We start from the raw sequence: 23,546 nt of genomic DNA, 5'->3' as shown, positions 1-23,546 counted from the left end.
TCTGCTTTACCACCGATCAACTTTATATGATCATTCCATTTTAAATCACTCCTAATGCGTACTCCCAGATAATTTATGGAATTAACTGCTTCCAGTTGCTGACCTATATTGTAGGGAAATGATAAGGGATCTATCTTTCTATGTATTCGCAGCACATTACACTTGTCTACATTGAGATTCAATTGCCATTCCCTGCACCATGCGTCAATTCGCTGCAGATCCTCCTGCATTTCAGTACTATTTTCCATTGTTACAACCTCTCGATACACCACAGCATCATCTGCAAAAAGCCTCAGTGAACTTCCGATGTCATCCACAAGGTTATTTATGTATATTGTGAATAGCAACGGTCCTATGACACTCCCCTGCGGCACACCTGAAATCACTCTTACTTCGGAAGTCTTCTCTCCATTGAGAATGGCATGCTGCGTTTTAATGCCGACCCTCAGCCAGACGTGGCCCGGGAACGGAATCCATGGACCGCAATGTGCGTTCGAAACGTCGATGTTCATGTGTCCTGCAGTTCACATGTCGACGCGCGATTTGCTGCGTTCTTCATCGACCCACGAGCCGAGTGATCCACCGTCCTGGGTGAAGGGTCAGTGGCTAAAGTCCCGGTTTCATACTTTTGGTCTCCGTGATAGAAACCAGATTATTATTTTCATGTTTGTTTTCATTTATCTGCCCAAGTTTGTAGAAGATTACTACACGAATATTTACCACTGTACTGTATACTGAAATAGAATTATCCTTATTCGTCTGGTAAATGTATGTCTGACGAATGAATTAAAAATGATAATAAATGAATGAGAAAATTATTGGAACGTGTTTTTGGTGAAATTTCTATAGTGTATCTTGCTTCATAACCAACTGGAAGCGCCTGTTTTCAGTGAAGTGTTCCGTTATGCTTGAAGGAAAAACACTTTTGCCAAGTACTAGTCCTGACCAGTTCAAATAACCATTCGGCAACTCCAGTCAGTGTAATGAACGAGAATTCGTCCCTGAAAATAAAGCATTTACAGAGAGAAAATAAATCTTTCGAAGTTAAAGAAACATTTTATATAGCTTGGCTAACGTGCGAAGTGTAGTACAAACCTATACTGCATTCGTGTAGCGTTGATAATTTGATAAATAAGTAGCTGAGTAGATATTATTTAAAATCTAAATTTAATTCTATACGTAATTGTCTCTTATCTTTCTGTCGTCAGTGTTGACATTAATATAATTAAATGGAACAAAAACATGTGACTTGGGTGTAATATAAGTGTGCATGAGCATTAACTGCTGTAATGAAGGACCACAGTCTGCCTTCAGGTTAGAAACATACTCCACTAATCAGATCTTGATCCTGCTGCCCTGAAAAGTTTATCCGACGTGGCAATGAAACAGTTTAGGTACAATACTCAGATTCCTTAGAGGCGACTACATTTCCGGTCGGTCTATTTCATTCTAAACACATTTGATGAGATATTGCGTGATATTGGGTTGTTAAGTTTTGAAATACAATTAATTTATTACTACACGTCTCAGAGAAAGTGTAGAAATTACGTATTTTCAAAACACGACTACAGGAGTTTGCGACGTATTTAGTTCGGTAGTTAAATGCAAAATGTCGCCGGCGTGTAATACCATCCTATAGCAAGAGAATGCCGGGCTTTATGGCTCCAGGCTCTCATCAGCAGAGAATTTATAATTAAAATTCACGAAATAGTTGCTGTCGTTAGGCTGGGAGTAAGAGGTACGTTAGAGGAATCAACGCCCTATAACGTCTCTGATGAGACAGCTATTTCGTCTAACACATTTCCTTCAGAACCAGAGCAGTATCTCCTTATGCCTGACGTTCCTAAGGGGAAAAAATTACTATTGAAATGAACATTTAAAATGTGGCTCCTTTTACCAGTTATTTATGGTAGAACCGTCGTGAATGAAGGGAACATAACAAAGTAGATGTGCACAATCATGGAGCCATATCTCGCAGGCTTGGGAGCACACATAAATATCATCAAAATGGAACTTAGGAACGTGGATCTTCATACCCACTGTATCTGTTTGGAAATAATTTTATATGGCCGGCCGGAGTGGCCGTGCGGTTCTAGGCGCTACAGTCTGGAACCGAGCGACCGCTACGGTCGCAGGTTCGAATCCTGCCTCGGACATGGATGTGTGTGATATCCTTAGGTTAGTTAGGTTTAATTAGTTCTAAGTTCTAGGCGACTGATGACCTCAGAAGTTAAGTCGCATAGTGCTCAGAGCCATTTGAACTATTTTTTAAAATAATTTTAATATCTCCAAGAAATTTATGGCCCACATGACACACTGTATCACACCTAGAGATGAAACTGTTATGTTTCTGAATATTTTTATACATTCAGTTTAGAAAACTGTGAATTTTAGGTACCTTCACTGTTAATACAATGTTCCAGAAAAGCACTTATTACCGAGTTTGTTATCATCTAAGGACTAGTACTAATAAACCTTTTTCTTGATAGAATGGACCTCACTGGGGGAAGAGTTTTCAAAAGCTGGGAAACCATTCTAATATAGATTTGTCTTTTAGCTACATAATTTCAAGCGAACACCAGGAAGCATCTGCAAAGAATCAGTAGCATTATTCTTCACCATCTTTGCTCATTCTATACCATTCCACGACTTCGACGTTCTCAAAGATTTAAACTATATCCTGTGCCTTTTTACTTCCTGAAACAGGCCCATCGATTGTAATGTTTACTTCAATGAAAAGTGCTTTACAATGCCGTAAACGGTAAGGTCATTGGAGGCGATTTTATTTTTTTTATTTTTTTATTTCGACATTCATACGATCTGCATGGGATTTGGCATTGTTACTGTTAGAGGGTGGCCAGGTGTCCTTTCTGTCATCACCCTTTTATTCCCAGGATGGAATCTGAGCAACCAACTGTCTGCGTGTAGTTTTATCCATGTAAAGTGTGCAAACGTTTCGCATATTTTTGCGTATCCCGTAAGTGTGGTGGGATATGGGAACCAGTATGTTATTCACTGTGATATTATTGGATTATTTTGCATTAAGAGAAGGACAGCCATCGAGCTGTAGTTTGTAATTATACTAAACATGACAACGCGAGAGTAAAGAAACGAAATCTGTTTATAACGTGCGCCTATACCAAGACGCGCGGTCAGCGTTTAAAAGGTACTTTTAAACACTTTGACTCGCTGGGCGCAGATATTTAAAATCATTGCCGCAGCGCTTGATAGCAAGAAGCTGCGAAACAGAAGAAAGAACAATTTATCATTTGTTAGGAAAATTCTAGAGTCTTTATAGTTAGTTGTACTGCTGGACGCCGATATGTTAACATGTACTTCATTACCTTTGATGTTTGGTCGCCGACTTGTTAAGACGTGTTGTGTAGCACCGCTACAGGTTATATTTCATTTAGTGTGAAAAACCACGTTATCACCAAAAAAAAGAAAAAAAACGCTTTTGTAAACCTTGTGACGATAAAATTACTTACGCGCACGCCAGGACATTTAATTTTTACAAAATATCACACATACAAAAGCAGCGATTGTTGGACTGCTCCATGTATGAGAAAAACATAAAAATGTAAGTTTTGTATTCATTGTAAATTTGTTAATGTTTATAGTTTAACGCCTTTGTTCTTTGAGAATATATTGATGCTTCACTGTACAGAACATCTATGCTTATTCTTTTCTTTTAATTAACCACAAATAATGTTTATGTTTAAATGAACTTTGTTACAGGTTCGCTCTTTATCGCGGTGTCTCGATTGTATTTAGGAGATCATTAATGGGTTCAATTTCCGATCTGACAACTTTTTTTACAAAATTTCACTGTTTTGCATTTATTTCCAATTTTTTTATTATTCAAATAGGTCCCTTAGGTAATTTCATTGAAGAGTCTGATTGCGTGAAAGCAATCCGGGTTAAGAGGTCATTTGGGAACCTACACTCCTGGAAATGGAAAAAAGAACACATTGACACCGGTGTGTCAGACCCACCATACTTGCTCCGGACACTGCGAGAGGGCTGTACAAGCAATGATCACACGCACGGCACGGCGGACACACCAGGAACCGCGGTGTTGGCCGTCGAATGGCGCTAGCTGCGCAGCATTTGTGCACCGCCGCCGTCAGTGTCAGCCAGTTTGCCGTGGCATACGGAGCTCCATCGCAGTCTTTAACACTGGTAGCATGCCGCGACAGCGTGGACGTGAACCGTATGTGCAGCTGACGGACTTTGAGCGAGGGCGTATAGTGGGCATGCGGGAGGCCGGGTGGACGTACCGCCGAATTGCTCAACACGTGGGGCGTGAGATCTCCACAGTACATCGATGTTGTCGCCAGTGGTCGGCGGAAGGTACACGTGCCCGTCGACCTGGGACCGGACCGCAGCGACGCACGGATGCACGCCAAGACCGTAGGATCCTACGCAGTTCCGTAGGGGACCGCACCGCCACTTCCCAGCAAATTAGGGACACTGTTGCTCCTGGGGCATCGGCGAGGACCATTCGCAACCGTCTCCATGAAGCTGGGCTACGGTCCCGCACACCGTTCGGCCGTCTTCCGCTCACGCCCCAACATCGTGCAGCCCGCCTCCAGTGGTGTCGCGACAGGCGTGGATGGAGGGACGAATGGAGACGTGTCGTCTTGAGCGATGAGAGTCGCTTCTGCCTTGGTGCCAATGATGGTCGTATGCGTGTTTGGCGCAGTGCAGGTGAGCGCCACAATCAGGACTGCATACGACCGAGGCACACAGGGCCAACACCCGGCATCATGGTGTGGGGAGCGATCTCCTACACTGGCCGTACACCACTGGTGATCGTCGAGGGGACACTGAATAGTGCACGGTACATACAAACCGTCATCGAACCCATCGTTCTACAATTCCTAGACCGGCAAGGGAACTTGCTGTTCCAACAGGACAATGCACGTCCGCATGTATCCCGTGCCACCCAACGTGCTCTAGAAGGTGTAAGTCAACTACCCTGGCCAGCAAGATCTCCGGATCTGTCCCCCATTGAGCATGTTTGGGACTGGATGAAGGGTCGTCTCACGCGGTCTGCACGTCCAGCACGAACGCTGGTCCAACTGAGGCGCCAGGTGGAAATGGCATGGCAAGCCGTTCCACAGGACTACATCCAGCATCTCTACGATCGTCTCCATGGGAGAATAGCAGCCTGCATTGCTGCGAAAGGTGGATATACACTGTACTAGTGCCGACATTGTGCATGCTCTGTTGCCTGTGTCTATGTTCCTGTGGTTCTGTCAGTGTGATCATGTGATGTATCTGACCCCAGGAATGTGTCAATAAAGTTTCCCCTTCCTGGGACAATGAATTCACGGTGTTCTTATTTCAATTTCCAGGAGTGTATTTTAGCGCAATCAATCTGTGCGTCTCCTGAACACAAGAGAACCTACGCATCGGCGATCATTCATTAATTTTTCTCTCTTTCCAAGTCGTACCAAAAAACGGCCAAGGAGAACTGCCGTGAGTACGCAATCTAGTGTTAAAGGTTGCATTCTTTATCTTGTCGGCAAACATTGCCATAAATTATCATCATCAATGTTATATTTGGTTAAATGTGAAAAATAAAAAGTTTTAACGCTAGATCACCTACTCGGATGTGGAAAACTGCCTAATAGCCACATCCAGGCTGAGCGCCATACCTGCTCTATTTTTTAACCCGCTGATAGAATTCGATCCCGGGTGTGGACCTGCCCGGATACCAGAAGTTTCGTACTAACACTTGCGGCTATCCGGTCGGGTAGTGTTGTTATTTCACGGACGTTCATAAGCAATTTTATGTACCTCTTGCATCTCCTATGATTTTGGAATTTAAGACAAAGATGTGCTGGAATAGGAAAATATTGGTAAGGTTTAATTTTACATATTCACTATTATTATCTGATTTACCGCTTAGTCTGAAAACATTACATTTCTTAGGTCCTAAGCTGCATTTAGGAATTTTGGTAAACGTTATTGTACCTGTTACTGATCTCTCTGGCCTGCTTATGAAGAGGAGTACTTTTCGGACAGACAGAAGTATAGGAACATGCACTATTTCTAATAAATAGTAAAACGTGTTACGGTTGGATGAAAGCAACAATTAAGTTTTGAATGTGCTAAACGCCCCCTGCGTTTTAACTGAAAGAAAATTTCAGTGGGACAGGAGAGAAGTAGGAAAACAAACAAAATGGAAAATTCGGTCGTCGCTAAAAGTTTAATGTGCGACAGTGGTCCCTTAACGCCAATGAAATGTGATAAAGGTGGTAGACGGCTACGTGTTGGCACACCAGAGCCGTAGGTAGTTCTGGGTGGTGAACTGGAGCCACCAACGGGCATAAAAAATACACAGGAACTATGCAGTCAGCTGCTTTTGCACTATCATATGAAAACTTGTCGTTTCGTAAAGTCACGATCTTTGTTTAAAAAATAGTTGCACATTAATACACTACGACAAATAGTTCTTAAAAAGGCGACATTATGGTGCCAGTTGATACGGTAATCTTGTTTTGGAATTATAGGCGTAGTGGACTGACAAGACAGCCAGTCCACAGTGACGGGTAACCGAAAGGCACGCGTGTACACACGCCGGCTGGCGTTAGGTCTGAAACAGGATACGTAATGAATGCTATAAAGAAAAGTACGTAGATGCTGGAATACTTAACTTTAACCCATCATTTGTATACAGCATTCTTGATGATACAAGTGAGACTCTCTCTAGAAATGGTTCATGGCGCCTTGCTAGGTCGTAGCCATGGACTTAGCTGAAGGCTATTCTAACTATCTCTCGGCAAATGAGAGAAAGGCTTCGTCAGTGTAGTCGCCAGCAAAGTCGTCCGTACAACTGGGGCGAGTGCTAGTCAGTCTCTCTAGACCTGCCGTGTGGTGGCGCTCTGTCTGCGATCACTGACAGTGGCGACACGAGGGTCCGACATGTACTAATGGACCGCGGCCGATTTAAAGCTACCACCTAGCAAGTGTGGTGTCTGACGGTCACACTACAATAGGAAAGCCTGGATGATGAATTTTTAGTTGTGACTGATGCACTAACACCAGTTAAAGCTATTAAACTTCGTGTATTTTAGATCTGAAGATGGTATAATCCAGCCAAAACCGGTCACAGCAATTAAAATACTGTTCTTTCAATACGGAACAGATCTTCAATTATTCGAGCAGTCTAGTTTCTTTTGAGACTGAAGAGGGTATACTATTCAGACGACAAATCTGAACACAGATGTTGAAAAGCCAGATATTTTAATTCTACTCACAACACAACTTAATATTGTAGTCTCGTAATTCTTGAAAAGTGTTGAACAATGCAAAAGTTAACAAGTGCAGGGAGACACGGCGTTGCCATCAGCTCTAAGGTGCATGTTTGTCACAACAACTAAGTGCAACGAGCATTTCCTTCCTGTGATAAGGCGACTGATTACAATCATTACAATTTCAGATGGGCTTTGCTAGGTTATGTCACTGGTTTTCTTCTAGCACTTCCTTTATGGGCGCCGGCCACTGTGGCCGAGAGGCTCTAGGCGATTCAGTCCGGAACCACGCGGCTGCTACGGTCGCAGGTTTGAATCCTGCCTCGGGCATGAACGTGTGTGATGTCCTTAGTTTAGTTTGGTTTACGTAGTTCTAAGTGTAGGGGACTGATAACCTCAGAAGTTAAGTCCCATAGTGCTTAGAGCCATTTGAACCATTTTATCGGCATTCTGTTCCCTATTCAGAATATCTCAGTGATGGGCGCTGTATAGATTAGCTACAGTTGGCTTTATAGTGTCCCTTGTAGAGTGTTTTTGTTGCTGCACAAGGAGGAAAAGTTCTGCTAACCGAAGCTTGCGGCCCTAAGTTGACACGAACACGCTTTCCCATTCGCGGAGGGCTGGTAAATGATATTTAGAGTGCAAACGTCAGCATTTTCCCCTTATTTATGAGGACAATAGCTGTAGCTACTTCCATCTGTGCTGAAAAGCCTGTACTCGAACTCACCTCTGTAGGATGTCACACGTAGCAGTCCCCTCCGACCTGCAACATAAAATGATTGGCTATTATCACTGCAATTTTTTTGTGAGACAATATATAAATTAAAGAGGTTGTTATGAAAGAGGTGATGTTAATATCAATATTCACTACAGTTTTCTTCACTTGTTCTAGACGATTGCGTAACACGTTTTAAATCGAGACAGGGTTTGAATGTACAGACGCCTCACCTCTTCCCTTGGCAGGCCCCCGGCTTTTTCGTGTGCACAGTATGTTTCTAATGCGCCGCTGTGTTAGTGTTTGTCTTCCCGTCCGTTACTCAGTGTCTCTTTTTCAGTGTTCTTCCGTTCACGTGTGAAACTCTGTGTCTCCGTTGTGTACAGTGGTGAACGTTTTTATACAAACAGTGCGTCCGTGAACGCCTTCATTTACTTTAATATGTATGTCTCCTGTTTTTATCCTCCATTTATGTTTGTTTATATGTCTTCCTGTTTTATGTATGTTTTTCTGTGGCCGAACAGCGGCATAGATAGGCTACTGCCGGCCTACCTTTCTGTAGAGGTTTCAAAATTACAATCAAGAAAAAAAAAGAAACTTACAGAGCGAGGTGTCTAACGTTGCAATCTTAAATCACTTTTGGCCCATTAAATATTTCTTTGATCTGTTTTCACCTAGACGAACAGTCCAGCGGGTCGTGAAAAAAATAGCAAGGCGCTTTCACGACTTCGTTAATTTACAAAACACAGGCGTAATTTTTTAAATGGAATTGTGCTGTTCTATAGCGCCAGATAACGGTTCATATAAGACTTATTCAGTGACATAACTCTCTTGTAGATCTAACAGAAAATCACAGAGTGAAAATATACCTAATGTAGCGACCCTAATTCCAATGAAAGCAGGTGTGCATACTACCGATCTGTCAGTTTGATAAGTCCTGGTTGCAAAATAGTAACAGGAATTTTTTGCATAAGAAGAGACAAACTAGTAGAAGCCGATATCGGGGAACGTTAGTTTGGTTTCAAGAGAAATATGCGAACACGCGAGGCACTACTGACCCTGCGACGTCCCTCAGAAGATAGCTTAAGAAAAGGCAAACCTACGTTTATAGCATTTGTAGACTTAGAGAAAGCTTTTGACAGTGCTGGCTGGAATATTCTTCTTCAAATTCGGAAGGTAGCAGGGGTACAACACAGAAACTGCAAGGCTATTCGCAACTTCTGCCAGACGGAAATTACAAGAGTCGAGGAGCATGAATGGAAAGTAGAGGTTGTGAAGGGAGTGACAGAGGCTTAATCTGTACACTGACCAAACAAAAGGAAAACTAAGAAAAATGTGGAATAGGAATAAAAGTTCAGGGAGAATAAATAAAAGCATTGAGGTTTTCCGTTGACATTGTAATTGTCAGAGTCGACAATGGGCTTGGATGGAATGGCAAGTTTCTTGAAAGGAGGATGTAAGATCAACTTGAAAAAAGTGAAACAAAGCTACGGGAATACAGGCGAATTAAATCAGATGATGATGAGATAATTAGATTAGAGAACGAGAAACGTACAATAGTAGACCAGTTTTGCTATTTGGGTAGCAAAATAACTGATGATGGCCGAAGTAGAGAGGTTATAAAAAGTAGACAGGCAATGTAAAGAAAAGCTTTTCTGAAGAGCAAGAATTTGTTAACATCGAATATACACATGTGTTAGGTATCATTTTCTGATGGTATTGAGAGTGTAGCCACGTTTGGAAGCGAAACATGGTCCATAAACAATTTAGACAAGGAGAGAATTGAGGCTTTTCAAATGTTGTGCTACAGAAGAATGCTGAAGATTAGGTAGGTGGACATGTAACTAATGAGGAAGTACTGAATAGAACTGGGGAGAGAAGAAATTTGTGGCACAAATTGACTAGAGTAAGTTCATAGGACTCATTCTCAGCCATCAAAGGATCACAGGTTTGGTACTGAAGAGAAGTGTAGGGACAAAATTCCTAGAGGTAGACCAATAGATGAATACAGGAAGCAGATTCAGAAGAATGTAGGTTGCAGCAGTTATTCGGAGATGAAGAGGCTTGCACAGGACAGAGTAGCATTGAGAACTGCATCAAACCAGTCTTCCAACTAAAGACCTCAACAACAACTACTATTCTTTGTGTGATACTTACGAATACTGCGTGGCCCGCCACCAGGAACCTTATACAACTCTCCAAAACAATGTGCGCCAACGAGGCGATACGTATATGATGTTTTTGCTACTGTGGAGGAAATAAGTGTCATCGAGACAATAGTTACGCTGTCAGGTGCATACTGCCCCTCACGTGCAGTGGAATCTTCGCAAATCTGGCGGAAAAAAGTACCTTCCACTTAAAAAACGAAGTTGATGCCTGTATCTCGGTTATTAATGAAGTTGTGACAACGCATTTTTTTCTATCACGAGCCCTTGGTCAGTTGTTTATCCAGTTGAAAACAGATTACTAACGTCTTTTACGGGTCAAAAGTAATTTGAAATGAAAAAATTGGGTGCTTCGCCATTGGCATTGTTTATAAATACTGTCTTAAATTCCGGTTTCTGAAGGTGAACCATGCACTACCGAAAGTGGTCATGGTTCTAAGCGTTTCTGCGAATAAAAAGAATTATATAATAAAAGTAACTTGCCTCTACAGATACAGTGTCATTTATTACAAATTAAAATTTATTCTACTCCAATTTGTACCCTCTCTATGAACAAATATTTGCCTGCTCGTCATGCAGCAAATGCACGTTTGTGGAAATGTCACGTCAGTGATGTTCATTGATAACTGTTGAGTCTGGCTGTGTTTATCCACTGTCAGTCTAAAGATTCTACCTCTTTGTTGACAAACACTCAGAGCCATCGGACGTAACATACGTTTGCCTCTGATTAGTTCAGAGTAGTTGTTTTTACACGACGCATAGTGAAACGTTATGTGTCGTGAACCTTGTTCCGGTCCTGTTGAGCTTAACTCAGTGTAAATACTTTACAGCCTAGGAATTCGATATCTAATCACTTCTTGATTATGAAAGCCACATAATTTTGTGAGCGTGGAACGTTCAGCAATAAATATTAGCTATTATATCCATTAAGTTTAATAATATTTAAACGGAACAAGTCAAGCACTCGGTTTCCTCCAAAATTTCTGTCTTTGTCCTTCACTGTGAATATTTCGGGATTAGTAGCTCGGAGTGCTGCTTGAAACCAGTCTTTGGACTGAAGACCATAACAATAACCTGTAACAACTATGATATATGATATTCTAGCAGGAAGACTCCCATCCTCTTGTCCCTGAACGTTCACAAGGGTTTCTGTCAATTCCTCTGCCCACCACGATTGTCATACCAGTCGCCGATTGATCGTGTGTGGGGCTGTGTGACATCATCAGCTGTAGCGACAGATGAGAGAGGATGGAAGATTAGGGTTTTATGTCCTGGGAACAGTAGGTTCATTTGACACCGTACACAGCCGCGGTCTAAAGTAAGATTTGAAAGTGAATCGGGTGTTCCTATATCCAGCAGGGCCTCTGGAGTACGAATCCCGCGACATAGCCATTGCTGCGAGTCGCTGGATGTGTGGCAATAGGTAAAAGGAATAAGAGATCCTTTCACGATCTTTCAGCACTTCATTATCTGGTAGAGGGGGCTGCCCAGAATATTGAAATCGTTCTACAAAACAATTCATTTTTGTTATGATAATGTATGTTTAAATCATCTGGCAACTTGATTTCTACCGATTTGTCTATTACTGAATTCCAGAAAATAGTAAGTGACTTATCCTGAAGTAAATAATCCGGTTCAACAAGAAACAACGGCCTAAATTCACAGAAATATTTTCGGCATACAGAAGAAAGCTTTTTAAAAAACTCTGTCCCTTTCTCTTGATCTCGTATCTGGTCCTACGTGTCGACTTGTTTCTGTGAAAATTCAATGAATATTCAGCTGGTGAATACAGTACAACGAAACACTAGGTTCAAAGTTCAACAATTACACTTCGCTGCATTTTATACCTTTTGGAACGGTGTTTTACGATTATCAGGTGAATTTTAAAGTATTTTTCAATTTAATTTCAAATCTGATTTTGGTTTGCCTTTATCAGGTCAGGTTTTTGTACAAATTTCGGCTGAAATTTTATTATAACAAGGATTTTTTTTAATAGAATGAAAGATAAATATTAAGTCATTCATTTTGTAACACATATAAAATCACTACACATTGCACTAGAGAAGACCACGCTATATGTTTTCTTGAAATGCTAATAACTTCTGTAAAAACACAAGACATTTATGACACTTCAGTTTCCCTTTGCTGATTTCACTAGATCAAGCTCTTTCTGATATGCGTCGAACGTTATATTCCTTGACTGTGTCTTTTGATTTTCTGAGCTGCTCTCCTGTTGCAAATCTTCAAGGATGTTAGGAGAGATACACTAGGCACAACTAGTTGTGAAGCTGCATAAATTTTGGAGTTTTTATATCCTTCTTATCTAATGCGTTTGGACCTTTAGCCACACAGCCATACCAAAATAACAATCGTATGCGAGATTTTGGCGCTGCTTCGAAATCATCAGCATTGCAAAAGACTTTGATTTGCTCTTCCTATTTTTGCACAGTCTCAGCCGCTCAACAAATGTATGGCATACCTCTTGCGGTGCCCAGCTTCTGTCTTGACCATCAAGCCTTATACCGAAGTATGCATAGCAGACATTTTTCACGAACTATAGAGCTCGAATTCCGGCTTGTTCTGCGCATCTACGTCACACATCTCCGACAGCCAATGAACCAATGAGCATCCAGTAGTGCTCTCAGCTCTCTGCTATGAGTTTTGTAGCCACTGTGAACATTAAACGGGATCTTAGCGAGCTATGTAGTGAATTTTGTTGAGAGTGGCAAGCGAAAAATTCTGCAGAGGAAAGTGAGAGACGTAATTTGCAGTATACACGCTTTTTTCATGGGCAGGGCACCTGTACGTGCTTAGCCGTAACAGTCGCTTGGAACCGGCAACAATGCGATTCCCGTCCGTGTCTCGAGCTGAGAGAACCGTTATAGTTCGTGGATCGACTTCAGTATCCTCTCTTTACTTATCAAGTGCGTAGGTACCACAAACAGAACAGAATACGTTTCTGTTACTGAATCACTAGCGGGAACTCATTTCTAAGAAAATGCAAAACTACATTTAAGAGCACAAATATAATCTCAGTATACCATAGCACGTCAAGGATGCAATAATGTTTCCCACCTAAAAGCCTTATGGGCGTGAAAAGTGAGGCCAAATACTCCAACTTACTAAACTAATATTTCCCTTACTTGCAGTTTACTATCAGTGTGTGGAACTTCGGTTCAACGAAAAATGAGTTCACTTGATTTGTGAAAAACTGACACGTGATAGAAAAAGAGCTAATGACATACCTGAAATCATCCCAAAAAGTACTTCAGGAACAGGGAAAACTACGCAAACAACAGAGATCATGTTACATAGCGTTAATACACTACTGGCCACTAAAATTGCTACACCACAAAGATGACCGTGCTACAGACGCGAAATTTAACCGACTGGAAGAAGATGCTATGATATGCAAATGAATAGATTTTCAGAGCATTCACACAAGGTTGGCGCCGGTGGCGACACAACGTGCTGACATGAGGAAAGCTTCCAACCGTTTTCTCATACACAAACAGAACAGCAGTTGACCGGCGTTGCCTGGTGAAACGTTGTTGTGATGCCTCGTGTAAGGAGGAGAAATATGTACCACCACGTTTCCGACTTTGATAAAGTTCGGATTGTAGCCTATCTTAATTGCGGTTTATCATATCGCGACATTGCTGCTCACGTTGGTCGAGATCCAATGACTGTTAGCAGAATATGGAATCGGTGGATTCAGGAGGGTAATACGGAACGCCGTGCTGGATCCGAACGGCCTCGTATCACTAGCAGTCGAGATGACAGGCATCTTATCAGCATGGCTGTAACGGATCGTGCAGCCACGTCTCGATCCCTGTGTCAACGGATGGGGACGTTTGCAAGGCAACAATCATCTGAACGAACAGTTCGACGACGTTTGCAGCAGCATGGACTATCAGCTCGGAGACCATGGCTGCGGTTACCCTTGACGGTGCATCACAGGCAGGAGCGCCTGCGATGGTGTACTCAATGACGAACCTGAGTGCACGAATGGCAAAACGTCATTTTCTCGGATGAATCCAGGTTCTGTTTACAGCATCATGATGGTCGTATCCGTATTGGGCGACATCGCGGTGAACGCACATTAGAAGCGTGTATTCGTCATCGCCAAACTGGCGTATCACCCAGCGTGATGGTATGGGGTGCCATTGGTTACACGTCTCGGTCACCTCTTGTTCGCAGTAACGGCACTTTGAACAGTGGACGTTACGTTTAAGATGTGTTACGACCCGTGTCTCTACCCTTCATACGATCGCTGCGAAACCCTACATTTCAGCAGAATAATGCACGACCGCATGTTGCAGGTCCTGTACGGGCCTTTCTGGATACAGAAAATGTTCGACTGCTGCCCTGGCCAGCACATTCTCCAGATCCCTCACCAACTGAAAACGCCTAGTCAATGGTGGCCGAGCAACTGGCTCGTCACAATACGCCAGTCACTACTCTTGATAAACTGTGGTATCGTGTTGAAGCTGAATGGGCTGTACACGCCATCCAAGCTCTGTTTGACTCAATGCCCTGGCGTATCAAGGCCGTAATTACGGCCAGAGGTGGTTGTTTTGGGTACTGATTTCTCAGGATCTATGCACCCAAATAGCGTGAAAATGTAATCACATGTTAGTTCTAGTATAATATATTTGTCCAATGAATACCCGTTTATCATCTGCATGTCTTCTTGGTGTAGCAATTTTAATGGCCAGTAGTGCAATATCAAAACGAAACCAACACTTCAGTAGTCAAGCTTAAGTAGTTTCGGTAACAGGTGACGCGATATACATTTACACCCTCAACTTTCGGAAACACACGTCAACCTCCATCGTGCTACAGTCCCTGTGCAGACACCAATGTTGCTTCTGGAGAGCCACACTCGCTGTAATCCAGTGTTGTTAGCTCGCGGTGTTCTTTTGTGAGAACAGGTAACTGTGCACAAGCAAAAGTTCTCGCCCTCGTAAACGGGTGTGTGTCTGTCGCGGCCGTGCGCTGCTGGTTGCATACACGGTGTGAGGACGGCGCGTGATGCGGGTGGGTGTTATCTGGCGCCGGCTACACAATGGCCCCGCGCAGGCTACTGTCTGCTGTGCTGTGGGCGCGCGATATGCTCCACACCGCTGGCGCGCCGCAACACCCACCATGGCGTCCACTTGTGCCGAGGCCGTAGCCTCCTGGATAAGCAGAATTATTTGCTTTTTACACGGGGAGTAGGCCGAAGTAAGACAAGAGGACGCAAGTTAATCTCATTTTTCTGATAAAGACCTCTAGTTTTGCCGACCGAGTTTTCGTAGTCTCTTCCAGGGCAACACCACTCTTGGCCACCTCAAAGCAAAAAGTCTAAAAGAGTGTGGGATGGCATTCGCTCAGAAATGTGCACGACACTGTTATTTAGATTGTATTAAATACGCACATTTGTTCTTCATTACCTTCAGTTATTAACAACGGTGACCAGTTAGTCAATTACAAAAATATACTCGAATTCAACGATTATAAAGAAACTTCCTCGATTGCAAATAGAAACCGGATGTTGACCTAGGTATCGGCACGGAAAACGACGCCTTCTTCAGAACACACTAAAACTACAAACTGCCTAAAGAGGCATGGTCTGACATTAATACAGAATGCCCAAAAGGGCCAAAGACTCGCATAAAATGTAGAATATGTGTGTGCCGTGTCAATAGCTGTACTTGGCTCAAACGTCATAAGCGCGCTTCCTCACCGCAGCCAACGTTCGGTGGGCCGCGGGCTTTCAGGTAAACTGGGGTGGCGCCGGCAGCTAGGCTGTGAGAATGTCAGAAAGGAACGCGCATGCGCAAATTGAGAAATCGTCTTCTTCCATGCGATTGGCATAAAATGTTTTACGAAAGTTATCTGATGACCGGTCGAAGGTGCAGGAAGGTAATGCGTGTGAATGTATAATTTCCTGTCTCGAGGACGATTTTCAAAAATATGTTAAAATGTGTGTGAAGTCTCATGGGACTTAACTGCTAAGGTCATCAGTCCCTAAGCTTACACACTACTTAACCTAAATTATCCTAAGGACTAACACACACACACACCCATACCCGAGGAAGGGCTCGAACCTCCGCCGGGACCTGCCGCACACACACACACCCATACCCGAGGAAGGGCTCGAACCTCCGCCGGGACCTGCCGCACAGTCCATAACTGCAGGGCGATTTTATAGAACTATAGAACGTGGATAGGCTGAAACTATATATTTGGGCTAGCGAATTTCACGGATGGTCAAAACGCATGCACGAAGGACAGACAAAATACCTTCAGCTAGAAGCAGGCTAAAAAATATAGGGGATGAATAACCCATTTTCAATTAGTTGGGGTCGGTGATAGTATTTGATGACTACGCTTTGGTAAGCGTGTAAAGATATTATATTAAATTCTAAGCCCTATTGATCAGGAAAGGGTCAAATTGGTATGACAGGCTTAATGTAATTGCGTGAAAGGACGTACAACGTCGCTTTCATCGCCCTTATTGTCTATTGACTGACAGAGGTCAAAGTGATTAGTGCTGTCAGGTGTTACCAGAATGGTATGCGAAGTTATGTGTCTATGCTTGAAGAGACATAAGACGTCACTTCAACTTTTTTTAAAAAAATTAAGGATTTATTTCCTAATTTTAAGCGAGAGCTCGGACTTGGTATGAATATGACTAAAAACATCCTTGCAGCACTTTTATAATCATTAAATTATTCACGATTGCTGACGCGCTGCAATGTTAAAAGTTCTTATACTCGAATTCATCAATATTACTGTCCCTACTGTTACAGACAGGCTGCTTCACCATACCCTATGACAATACACTGAGGTGACAAAAGTGCCGGCCAGTGTGGCCTTGCGGTTCTAGGCGCTTCAGTCTGGAACCGCGTGACCGCTACGGTCGCAGGTTCGACTCCTGCCTCGGGCATGGATGTGTGTGATGTCCTTAGGTTAGTTAGGTTTAAGTAGTTCTAAGTTCTAGGGGACTGATGACCACAGATGTTAAGTCCCATAGTGCTCAGAGCCATTTGAACCATTTTTTTTTGTGACAAAAGTCATGGGATAGCGATGTGCACGTACACAGGGTGTTACAAAAAGGTACGGCCAAACTTCCAGGAAACATTCCTCACACACAAAGAATGAAAATATGTTATGTGGACATGTGTCTGGAAACGCTTACTTTCCATGTTAGAGCTCATTTTATTACTTCTCTTCAAATCATATTAATCATGGAATGGAAACACACAGCAAAAGAACGTACCAGCGTGACTTCAAACACTTTCTTACAGGAATTGTTCAAAATGTCTTCCGTTAGCGAGGATACATGCATCCACCCTCCCTGATGCGCTGATGCAGCCCTGGAGAATGGCGTATTGTATCACAGCCGTCCACAATATGAGCACGAAGACTCTCTACATTTGGTATCGGGGATGTGTAGACACGAGCTTTCAAATGCCCCCATAAATGAAAGTCAAGACGGTTGAGGCCAGGAGAGCGTTGAGGCTATGGAACTGGTCCGCCCTTACCAATCCATCGGTCACCGAATCTGTTGTTGAGAAGCGTACGAACACTTCGACTGAAATGTGCAGGAGCTCCATCGCGCATGAACCACATGTTGTGTCGTACTTGTAAAAGCACATGTCATAGTAACACAGGTAGAATATCCCGTATGAAATCATGATAACGTGCTCCAATGAGCGCAGGTGGAAGAACATGGGGCCCAATCAAAACATCACCAACAATGCCTGCCCAAACGTTCACAGAAAATCTGTGTTGATGACGTGATTGCACAATTGCGTGCGGATTCTCGTCAATTGGGCCAACTGGCGGTGAATCGAGGAAGTACAGTACACACTGACGAAACTAAAATGAGCTCTAACATGGAAATTAAGCGTTTCCGGACACATGTCCACATAACATATTTTCTTCATTTGTGTGTGGGGAATGTTTCCTGAAAGTTTGGCCGTACCTTTTTGTAACACCATGTATACATGGCTGTAGAATTGCGTACACAAGGTATAAAACGGCGGTTCATTGGCGGAGCTGTCATTTTTATTCAGATGATTGATGAGACAATCTTCCTACGTGATTATAGCCGTACGACGTGAATTAAGAGTAACGTTATTTGGAGCTGGATGCGTGGGACATTACATTTCTGATATCGTTACAGAATTCAATATTCTGAGGTACACAGTGTCACGAGTATGCCGAGAATATCACATCTCAGACCTTATCTTTCACCACGAACAACGTAGTGGCCGACAGCCTTTACTTAACGACCGAGAGCAGCGGCATTTTCATACAGTTGTCAGTGCTAACACATAAGCAGCACTGCGTGAAAAACATCAGAAATCAATGTGGAACGTACGACGAACGTATCTGTTAGGAAAATGCTGCTAAATTTGGCGTTAATGAGATATGGCAGCCGACGACCGACGCGAGTGCCTTTGCTTACAGCACGACATCATCTGCAGTGCACCTCCTGGGCTCGTGATCATATCGACTGGACCCTAGACGACTGGAAACCAGTGGCTCGGTAAGATGAATCCAGATTTCAGCTGGTAAGAGCTGGTAGGGTTCGAATGTAGAGCAAACTCCACGAAGCTATGAATCCAAGTTGTCAAACGAAGCACTTTTACCGCTGCTGGTGGCTCCATAATGTTTACATGGAATGGATTGAGTCCTTTGGCCCAAATGAGCCGATCACTGACATGGAATTGGCTATGTTCGGCTACCTGGAAACCATTTGCTGCTATTCATGTACAATTGTCGCTGGGCCACAACTGTTCGCGATTAGTTTGAAGAGGATTCTGGACAATTCAAGCGAATTGTTTGGCCACCAGTATCACTCGACGTGAACTCTTTCAAACATTTTTGAGGCATTATCGAGAAAATAGTTCGTATACAGTATACTGCACATCTACATCTACGTGATTACTCTACTGTTCACAATAAAGTGCCTGGCCGAATGTTCAGTGAATCATCTTCAAGCTGTCTCTCTACCGTTCCACACTCGAATGTCAGCACCTTCGCTGTTATGGACACCTATAGAGGTAGCATGGCTCAGTATTTCTACAGGGGACTTCTAACGACTTGTTGGGTCAATGCCACGTCGATCTGCTGCAGTCGGCCGGTCAAACAGGGGCCCGACACAACATTAGGAAATATATCATGACTTATTTCACCTCAGTCTATATTAGCGTACGGAACCAGACCAGCAACTACAATAACTAATAGACAGTGACGAAGGTAATTATTCTGTTTTGAGCACAAAACTAAGTCCACTTTGATACGAAACTGCCATAATTCGCAAACAATGCTGTAATAGTTCATCAAAGGCGGTAATCTGGTTTATTCCACCTGTAATGAGACTTACCGTTTTCAATAATCACTCGTTTCGATGACAATGACTTTCCACAAAGCTTGTTAATGACAACTGACCTCATTTAAAATCTACATTAGGTTAGGTCACGGAAATAACTCGAAGATCATTACTGTTCTTGCATTTTGCGATATCGGTGCGCGTACTTTCGCGTAAAGAAAGTGGATGACTGTGGTCTCACACGTGGGCTTTCTAACAGTTAACTACTAATTTTGGTTGACATCCATCTGCTTATAAAGATGGAAGACAGTATTGTGTAAGATAAAACTATGTATTAACGAATATTGCATAATTTGTTTGACACTCAATACAACATGTGTCTTGATTATAAGTCAGAGACTATAATGGAATGGAATCAAGACCTAATTATACAGGGGCGTATAAATAAAATCTTATTTCGCAAACTATTTCGCATGATTTGAAAATCTGCTAGATTCTGTTTTGGATGGCCGGTCGGTGTGGTCGAGCGGTTCTAGGCGCGTCAGTCTGGAACCGCGCGGCTGCTACGGTCGCAGGTTCGAATCCTGCCTCGGGCATGGATGTGTGTTACGTCCTTAGGTTAGTTAGGTTTAAGTAGCTCTAAGTTATAGGGGACTGATGACCTCAGATGTTAAGTCCCTTAGTGCTCAGAGCCATTTGAACCATTTTTGAACGTTTTGGATGATCTACAACAGCTAATGTGATTTTGGCTTATTGAAAACAAAAATTATTTAATTCCATTATGACATCAGGCCACAGAAACTAGTTTCAAATTATTTCAGAATAAAAACAGCCTTAATTGCAAAATTATTTAATATCAATTCCGCGTTTCACCTTTTTGGGGTATCGTCTCATTGTCTACAGAAATGAAAAACTGATCAATTAGAAACAAATAGAGGAAGAGGAATGGTCCTACATTGTACGAATACGCAGGTAAAATGAACTGAAAGTAATAGAAATGTATGTAAAAGTAGATGGATATATATCCCATCCGTTATAAAGCAATATAAAACGGAAAATGGATGCAACATTAACTGAACACGTAATCCATCAGCCATAAAAACATGTAAAAAGAAAAAGTTAAAAGAAGAGAACCACCAGTATATCATGAAGGTACATGAAGGTGACGGAAAAATTTCAACGACTATCGCGTGTTTCGCTAAGCACACGAACTGACTCCACCATAGCAGTACAAAATATGGCCACACTTGCAAAATAAACACAGTATGAGCTGCACACAGTCGGAAGTCCGTGTGGCATGCACACAAATGTTACTGTGACATAACAAGATGCAAACACCGCGTGTAGTGCGGCAAGAAGTGCCCAGGTGCGCTTATAACAGGCATAAGGCACATTTACGAAATACAAAAACTACGTAATACTAATGCATTAAGATACATATAGGCCCCTATGCAAACCATTGGAATCACATGAAACTAAAAGTACTCGTAAATTAAGATACCCCTACATGAATCAGCAAAATAGATAAAACGATGACATAAAAACAGCAACTCAAAATGTCACGGAAACTGTCATATAGAGTAAAACAGATAAATTTCACAAGCTGCGACATAGATCAGTCACGCGACAATGCAATGAATTTCCTTTATTTCACGCGTATGATCACAAATTTTTATGTAATGTTTCGGGCTAAAACGACCATCTTCAGATCTGCAGAAAAATACGGTAAAAACACACTTACAACCAGCAGATCGTCTGTAGCTTAAAACAATAGAACAGACCATGAGACATAAATGTGCGTTTGTGCGCTTTAAATATAATGAGGCATACCTGTTTTATAAAAGCATGTGCTAATATATTGGAGCCACAGTAGCTTTTTTAGATAAATTTTGAATTGTTTGCGTAGCGTAATCATGCAAGACGAACAACAGAAACATCGAGGTATGGGTTTCAGTGCAGTCGTAAGCATTGCAAACTAGAGAGGAAGACCTATTTTTAGTCAGTAAAATAAGTATAAATTGCAGAATATAAAAAGGCTGTCTCCTTGGATATACCGGGTGATCAAAAAGTCAGTATAAATTTGAAAACTGAATAAATCACGGAATAATGTAGATAGAGAGGTACAAATTGACATACATGCTTGGAATGACATGATGTTTTATTAGAACCAAAAATATACAAACGTTCAAAAAATATTCGACAGATGGCGCTTCATCTGATCAGAATAGCAATACTTAGCATAACAAAGTAACACAAAGCAAAGATGATGTTCTTTACAGGAAATGCTCAATATGTCCAGCATCATTCCTCAACAATAGCTGTAGTCGAGGAATGTTGTGAATAGCACTATAAAGCATGTCTGGAGTTATGGTGAGGCAATGGCGTCGGATGTTGTCTTTCAGCATCCCTAGAGATGTCGGCCGATCACGATACACTTGTGACTTCAGGTAACCCCAAAGCCGATAATCGCACGGAATGAAGTCTGGCAACCTGGGAGGCTAAGCATGACGAAAGTGGCGGCTGAGCACACGATCATCACCAAACGGCGCACGCAAGAGATCTTTCACGCGTCTAGCAATATGGGGTGTTTTTTTGGTTCTAATAAAATGTCATTCCAAGCATATGTGTCAATTTTTACCTCTCTATCCATATTATTCCGTGGATTATTAAGTTTTCAAATTTATACTGACTTTTTTATCAGCCGGTTATAATGAAATATAACTCTCCTAACTTCATTCAAAACAAAACGAATCTGTTGGAAATTAAACTGTCGGCAAAATAAAAGGCATCACTGTAGCAAAACTCCAAACACTGCTAGCATTATATCACAATATTCTTGATTTCCGCTAATCACCTGCTCATTCAGAAACTTCTCTTCATCAAGAAGAGGAGACATTTAACAACGCTAGAACATTGAATGTATCTTCTTCTTTACAAGGGATAAAATTTCACTATCAGTAAGTCTCCTGATGCATTTCAGAACATCCTTGTTAGGGTACTGGGTTCACGCATTCTAAGATTTTTGTGGAACCTAAGACACAAATTAAGACTCATAAGCTTGACTCTCCAATAGTCTGAAAATTAGCGATATAGCGAACTCAGATGAATGTGTCTCTAAATCCACGTTAGAGTTATTAAAAAAAAATACGAATAAAATGTTACAGTTTCTAATAGAAACGAATTAGTTCAGCTTCTAGATGGTAAAACTTTTATATATGATTGCTCTTCTTTGGCATTAAAATTTGTATACTTCAGTACCACAGAACGAAAAGGTCACAATCATGTAGCAAAATTTCCTCAAAGTTCGGCGTCAGAGCACAGACGCGATGGCACAATTATTCACCCTACTTAGCCTGCACACGTCCTAAAATTACTTTGCTTCCAACGGCCTGTATTACAAACAGAATGATGGTCTGGATATGAGAATTTGTTTAGCATGATTTCTCGAATATATTTTTGTCAATCATATAGAGTGTAACTACTTTAGACAGAACACTGGTCTCTCTCATTAGGCACTTTTCTATTGCGGCTACAGTGACCATATAATTATTGTCTTCAACGGTCCTATCTCTGACATTACGTTGGTAACTGAGGAGTTTAATGTCTTACACAAAAAAATGGTATTCACTCACAAAGCGAAGGACCATAATAGGACGCTTAACTACTTACACTTGCAGCTTCAGCTTGATGGGGGTCTAGTTCGATTTGAAAAATGTAAATGTGTGTGAAATCTTATGTGACTTAACTGCTAAGGTCATCAGTACCTAAGCTTACACACTACTTAACCTAAATTATCCTAAGGACATACACACACACCCATGCCCGAGGGAGGACTCGTACCTCCGCCGGGACCAGCCGTGTTCGGTTTGACATCGATCGTAAACCTACGACTAGCGATCCCACAACCCACGCTTCCTCCTGCCACCCTCATCGGTATAAGACGAGTTTCTTTCAAATTTGGAGCAACGCATTAGTGAGGTACCTCTCAGCCAACCTTCCATAGCGAATTTGAAACGTATCTCTTTAAATACTGCCTACAGACCTGCAATCGTTGGGAAGCAATATAAAGAAGAAAA

General features: G+C 42.2%; 1 non-coding gene across 1 annotated transcript; it reads right to left on the bottom strand.

Annotated features, from left to right (window-relative positions):
* Positions 1-439: 439 nt before the first annotated feature.
* On the bottom strand, positions 440-594 carry LOC126095696 (5.8S ribosomal RNA). Its single transcript, XR_007521965.1, has one exon. It is a non-coding gene; the product is annotated as a 5.8S ribosomal RNA (ribosomal RNA).
* Between the last annotated feature and the right edge of the window lie 22,952 nt (positions 595-23,546).

Source organism: Schistocerca cancellata, chromosome 1 (genome assembly GCF_023864275.1).
Source record: "Schistocerca cancellata isolate TAMUIC-IGC-003103 chromosome 1, iqSchCanc2.1, whole genome shotgun sequence".
NCBI lineage: Eukaryota > Metazoa > Arthropoda > Insecta > Orthoptera > Acrididae > Schistocerca > Schistocerca cancellata.
The sequence above is the reverse complement of the archived record's forward strand: the minus strand, read 5'-3'. Positions and strand labels throughout refer to the sequence as shown.